This window comes from Echinops telfairi, unplaced genomic scaffold (genome assembly GCF_000313985.2).
Source record: "Echinops telfairi isolate 266 unplaced genomic scaffold, ASM31398v2 ScPeMD7_7468;HRSCAF=8506_0, whole genome shotgun sequence".
Taxonomy (NCBI): Eukaryota; Metazoa; Chordata; class Mammalia; order Afrosoricida; family Tenrecidae; genus Echinops; species Echinops telfairi.
This window is the reverse complement of record NW_022111369.1, coordinates 92,121,308-92,128,534: the sequence shown is the minus strand read 5'-3', so window position 1 is coordinate 92,128,534 and position 7,227 is coordinate 92,121,308.

The following is a 7,227-nucleotide window of genomic DNA, read 5'->3' as shown; positions in this document are numbered from 1 at the left end:
CTGGGTGAGAGATGGAGATGCTGGATGAGGAGAACTGCTATTGTTCCTGATTTGTGGTAATTTTTTTAAGCAAACCCCTCGAGGTTTACAGAGACATGGAACTGTTTTTGTAATGCTTGAGTTTTATTCACTACAACCAATAGTCATATATGATAATTCAGTTAACACACAGATTGAATATGTGTGGTGAGAGACTACAACCCTGTGCACACTTTTCCTTATTTGAAACCAGGCAGGATTCCTTTGTTCCCTTAGCACAATTGCTGGCTGATCCATGCACAAGTTCTCCATGAGTACAAGGAAGGGTCCTGGAATCTCCATTCTTCTCAAGGCAATCTGCAATCTGGCATGATCTTTACAGTCCAATGCCTTGGCACGGTCAATAAAATGCATGTAAACATCTTTTTATTATTTTCAGCTTTGAGCCAAGATCCATCCAATATCAACAATGATATTGCTTGTTCCATGCCCTTTTCTGAGTCCAGCCTGAACTTCTGGAAATTCCCTACTGCTGCAACTGTTGTTGGATTTACTTGAGCACTCTGTTGACATGGGCAAATTCACAAGCACAATCTTGAAGATGGTGCAAAACCAGGCAATGTTTCAGTAGGTGTGCAGAAACTCACTATGGGTTGGAACTGCCTTGATGGCATCTGAAAACCACAGCATGGCCTCATGTTGATGCCCTCCTTCACCAGAATGACTTGTTTTTTTCCTGATTAGGACTTGATAGAGTAGCGTATATAAAAATATTTAAATTAGGGGTCTCTATCTCCTATACAACATCTGTACAATCTGGTCATGAATACCATGTAGTGTTTATAGAATTATCCAATACAAAGCTAAAAATAGATCAATGCTGGGAGAGAGAAAGTTCATACTGACTCTTCAGGGAAAGATTGTTATATTTGTTTCTTTGATATAGGAAAATGTGAAAATAATTTGAGCTGACAATTAGAATTTCTCTTTCCTATATAATTAGGTGACATTTTTTACTAAATATGGCTTGATAAAACCATTTTATATTCTGAAACTTATTTCTATTCTTCATGTCCATATAAATATTCCACAGTGAATCTCTTAAAAGGATTAAAAGCAGTCCAAATCAGTCATCTCATAATCTATTACATTCAGAAAATCCGACTAGCCCCTTAAACAAAGAGAGAAACTGAATACTGAGCAAAAAATTATTTAAATTGTTGAATCCACCAACAGGTAAGACATACAGTACCTGACATACAATATTCACATATGTGTCCAAAATGCAAGCATTATTGGGTGGTGTTCAGGATGTTTATAACATGCACGTTAATTATGTTGTGAAACTAGTCTGTAAATTAATGCTAACATTACAAAGTCACCTCCAGTGGCATTTACTTGTTAAACAACTTAACATGATAAGGCTATCTGTATAAAGCTTAATAGGGACCATATGTTCCAACAGTCACTATGAGTCAAAATTGATTTGATGGGATTTTTTTATGTACAACAAAATGATTCTCATTTCAATTAATGACATGTTTTACTTTCTATTGTTATTTGCCTTTCCATTAATTTTTGACTCATTGTTTCCCCTTGTAATAGGGTAGAGCTGCTCCTAGGCTATTTTTACTTGTCATATTCATAGAAGATCACTAGGCCATTTTCCAAGAAGCCACTGAGTGGATTTGAACTTGCAACCCTTTATTGTGTCTCCAGGCTCTCTTATAATTAACCTAGCCAGACAAAGTAAAGATATAGTTCTCATTTCAAAAATTAGGCAGGAATCACTTACAATAAGTGAAGCTTGTTCTTGTTGTTCACTGGGGTAGAGTTGGTTCTCAATGGTAGCAACAGAACCAACAAGCCTGGTCCAGTGCCTTTGTCACAGTCATTACTCTGGTTAAGCCCATTGCTGTAGCCGCTGTTCATCTCTTGAGAATCTTCCTGTTTTTAAATGACCCTCTACTTACCGTCTTTCTTCAAGGGCTGGTCTCTCCTGATAATGTGTCCAGAGTACATGAGATGACGTCTCCTTGTCTTCACTTCTAAGACTCTTTCTGGCTCTTCTTCTGGCAGCAGAGATCTAGTCAGTCTTCTGCCAGTTCATGCTCTACTCAGATCTTCTTTGGTCAAATTCAGCTTAATAATGTTACATCTTATTTATGTGTTCTATATAACCTCATTATTATAAGAAGATATATTGACCTATATGTTATTTGATGGAGCAATCATTTGAATTTGGAGATAACATACTCAGAAATAAGCCTACTATGTGTTAAAAACATAAAAGGTCTTTTTCATAAGGGCTCCATTCAGGATTCCTGACTAAGGAACAAGATAGGCATGGATCTGGCTGCTGGTGCATCGCTGGCTAGGTGAGGATGATTTACTGAACTTACTCACGCTGTGATTTAGATTAAGCCACTGACAGCTTCATTTCACATGCATTTATGAACATCCTTATTCAGATTTACTTAAAAGAGTCCCTTAAGCTTCAGACTAGTGTGTTGGATAATCACAACAGCCCATATATTTTAAATGCTGGATAAAATAAAATGTAATATAACCTTTACCAAATAGTACAGATCAAAAATATAATCACGTTGCTACTGAAGTTTAATGAACTCTTGTCCTTATCTCCTTTAAAGGGAGTTGGGTTTAGTAGGAATCGTGGTAATTATTAAATTGTTTAGAGTTTGAACGTTTCTATTTAGCCATTTCATGGTTAAATAATGCAATTTGTATAATGTAACAAGTAATGGTTCTCTTAATTTGGCCTCATAGCTTCAGCCCCCATCGCTGACAGTCCTGGGGAGTTCATTAATAGTTGTGTTAGGTTTCTGCAGTGGGTGATACCTTGGTTCTTTGCTTCACACCCTGAAAGAATTCACACGAAGCAACATGTGTCTTATGAAGGACAAGACAAGTTTCAGGGGCTACAGTCTCAAAGAGGTACCCACTATTTCTGGAAAGCCTGGCAAGCCATGCAGAAGCCCCCTGGGGTTTACAACTGGACACAAACAGCCATGTGGAAAAGAGCAGCCAGGTGTGCACACCTGGGGTGGGGGGCATCCTGGGAGGCCAGAAGCCCAAGAACCATAGAGGCTAAGATCATGGGGCCCAAGAGTCTGTGGGCCCTGAGTAGGCCCGAGTTACACATGTGTACCACATAGGGGTGGGATGGGGCGAGACCCTGTCCCTCCACCTGCCACTGGCAGGAGCAGGTTAAAAGAAAGCTAGCCAAGGGTAAGGGTGCAAAAGGACAAGAGATCAAGAGATTATAAGCCTAAGTGCATGTGGACCCTGAGCAGCTCAGGAACAGGCCGCTGGGGGCACGCATCAGCAGTGCATACGTGCCCCTACCGTCTGATCTGCCACAAGACCAGAGCAAGGGGAAAGGGAACAAGGCCTTCCCACAGCCAGGGTATTTCAAACCTCTGGCTGGGGAGGCGTTGTTGGTGGTATTGGTTGACAGGGCTTGAGAATGAGTCTGCTCAGTTTGGGGTCTTCATAGGTGTCTAATGGTTGCATGATGTCTCTCTACCCTCCTCTGTGGGGGCCTTTGCAGGCATGGAAGGGACAACACCCCTGTCTCTAAATCTAGCTGCATAACATTTGTTTCTCTTCAACTCCAATGCCAAATACCATGTTCTTTTGTTATTTTCTCCTCTCCTGTTTCTACAACTGGAAATTTTTGAGAAGACTTAGCTGCAGTGCACATAAGCAATCCAACACCTTACCTCTGAATCTGGTGTTCTCAGAATAAACACTCTGATCCTCCAGAACCTGGCCCGCATTGTGCCAAGGAGTCCTCCACAGGACAAAGCCTCTAATTTGTTCTCGAAGTGGAAAGAGGAACAGGCTGCCATTCCTGTTGTGCACTCAGTAGTGGATATCCCAAAGGAGAATGCACTAATTCTCTTTGGGCTTTGCAAAAGTGCCATTGATTGCTTGGATATTGATCTGGGATAAGGGGATGTAGGATGGATTAAAGGTGACCAGATTTTAACATTGGTAAAGTGGGACACCATTGATAAAACTCATATCCTGGCAAAATAGCCACATGGGAGCCAAAAACCATATACCCTAGCTTGCAGTGCATTCTTCCAAAAAAATTGGGACTTTTTAAAATGCCGCGGGACGCAGGAAAAAATTGTTAAAAATTGGGACCGTCCCGCCAAAAGCGGACGTCTGGTCACCTCCCGGAGAGGATGAATAGTATACCCTTTCCTTCATAGCTTATGTGCCTACTCGGACTTACAGTCTGCTTTGGCCCATAGAATATGAGTGACCAAGTATGGTCATGACATGGCATTAGAGCAGCAGTTCTCAACCTGTGGGTCACAACCCCTTTTGGGGGTCAAAAGACCCTTTCACAGTGGTCGCCTGATTCATAACAGTAGCAAAATTACAGTTATGAAGTAGCAATGAGAAAACAATTTTATGGTTTGGAGGTCAACACACACGAGGAACTGTATTAAAGGGTATCAGCATTAGGATGGTTGAGAACCACTGCATTAGAGTTTGAATTGTATTCCCCCAGGACTGTATGAAATCCATAGCCCTTACTCCTCTGGACATGACTCTGATAGGACATCAGCTGCATTTTGTTGGTGGTGATGATGTAGTTGTATTCTTTTTTTATTTTAAGAAGGCCAAATCAGTGTAGGGTGAATCCTAAGCCTAATTGCTTTTGAGTTATTTAAAGAACACCCCAGGTAAAACATGGAGCTGCTGACAACATAGGACCCTGCATGGCTAAGAACCTGCTTTGCACAATCAGTCCCTATAACTTTGAGCAAATGAAGGTCTGTTCTTCAAAGTCACCTGAGTGTGGTATTTTTATTATACAGTACTAGGGAACTAAGCCACTAGAATATATATACTTCCTCTCTTGGCAAAGGTAAGAGATCCCATGTTTTCACAGGGGAAAAAGCAGATGGTTGTAAACAGTACTGCATTTTGTGAAACCTAGTAAGGCTGAATCAAGCCTTTTTACTTTAAGTGTGATGGAAAACCATTGAGGAGTTTAAAGTAGAGAAGTGAGATTTGATTTATGTTGTTAACGATCTGGTGGTTGTGAAGTCTGGATTATACAGAATTGACAGATAATGCAAGAGATCCAGTTAGAAGGCTGTGACTCCTAACCGAGGTGAGGAAGTGATGTCGAGTTTCTCTAGTAGGGTATGGAGGGAAGCAGAAGATGTGAGTTAATTTGGGATATAATTGGGAGGTATGCCAACATGAATCATTGAAAGGAACATAATTAGGAAAGGATGCAAGGAAGTTCTAGCCCTCCTCCTTGAATTAACAAGGATGATTAGCACTCAGCGTAAGCTTCCCTTTCTGCCTATGTTCTCAGTATGAAGAAATTCTTGTCAAAAGCTCAGTGTTTGTGGTACCTTGTCCTTTTAAAGAAAGGTGCGTCAATTCTAAGGTTGTGAGATGCACAAAAATGTCCCTGGTAGCAAGAACATCTCGAAGGTTGGTGGTTCACCCCCAGCTCTGTGGAAGAAAGGGCAATCCACTTCTGTATAGATCACATTTCTAACCTCTCTGGGGCTGTTGTGTATGGTCATTGAAGGGCTAGCCCCTAAGAACAAAAGAGTAAACCCACACCCAAATCCCCTGCCATTCACTTGATTCAGACCCATGGCTAAGCTGACCTGTCTAGGGTCCGTGAGACTGTAAGACCTCACTGGAGCAGACAGCCTCACCTTTCTCCTATGGAATCGGTGGTGGTTTGAATCGCTGCTCTTGTGCTTAGCAGAATATGATCTTACACACACTGTCCCCAGGGCCCTACCACAAAGTCATAGATAAGTTTTCCCCCCTAAAATATAGCCTCAGGTGTTCTCCTTTGTTCTGATATTTCCTTTTCCAAAATATTTTTAGAAAAATCTCAATAAACATAGAGAATCTGTCTGCTTAAATATTAAATCTCTACTGTTGCTTCTAATACTCAGCATTTTGTTCATCCACTCTTCTTTTTTCAAAGTTAACTTTCCTAATTTTCACTTCGACTTCTCGTCCGGCAGCACGTTGTGGCTCATTCTCGTCGTTATCTCATTCATACCCTCCTCTTCTTCCACCTGCCACAAGGTTGCCTTTTGTCCTTTACAGCTTGTTTTCACAGTTTCACTTGATTGGCAAATACTTCTCTCAATTAAATACTCTGCTAACATAATAGGTTTTTGGTTTAGTCCAATTTCAGAGAAGTAGGACAAGGAAGTCCACCTAATTATCTCTATTTCAGCGAAGGTGGGAGTTTGCAAGTTTTCACAAAGTCATTTTGCTTCCTAATTTATGATGTGGTCCAGTCACTTTCTAGCATGATAAAGTTTGGTGGAGTTGTTTAAGTGTGGGAAGGGATGGTAAGCTGGACCTTAAAACTTCTCATCCATTTTTCTTTTCGTTTTACACTACCATGAATATTCAATTTATATGTTAATGACAAAATTTTTAAAAATTAATGTTTGTTTATAATACCTGTATCACTCTATTATATAGTTATACCTTATCTCTGTTACTAAACCAGGATTTTAGGAAAGACAAAAATGAGAGTTAAGGGGGTCAGCAGAGAAAATATTTCTTTAAACCCTGACAAATGCACACATCCCACTCAATATAATTCACTTTTTGTCTAGTTTTTAAAAATATGCATAAAACATGTTTGCCCACGCAACACAATTGTATTAAATTCTTGCAGTGCAACGACTCATTTAACATAGTCTTTGTTACTCCTACCAAATGCCCTTTTCTTAATGGATCTGAGTAAGAGAGGATATGGGTCAACACGATGGGATTCCATTGTAAATGATTGTTTGCAGGATTGTGCTAGCCTGCTTGAAGGGGGAGCACTTTTGACGTAGGTGTTATGAGTTGGGTTGCTAACTGCAAGGTCATTAGTTTGAAACAACCAGCTGCTTCCTGGGAGAAGGATGAGGCTTCCTGCCCCTGTAAAGAGGTACAGTCTCTGAAACCCATAGAGGCAGCTCTACTCTGTCCTATTGAGTTGCTACGAGTCAGAATTGACTTGAGGGCATTGATTTTGGTTGGCTCTTTGGATCTCAGTATCAGAGAGCAGTTGGGTTTCATTATCAGCAAGAAAGGAGAGCCAGAGATGAGCACATCTTTTGGACGCGGAGAATCTTGGGCACTTTACTGTTGTGGTGTGTCCCAGGCTGCATCTAATCACCTGGTTCTTAATCTTCCTGTGAGAAAGAATTTTTCCAAGAGTTACAG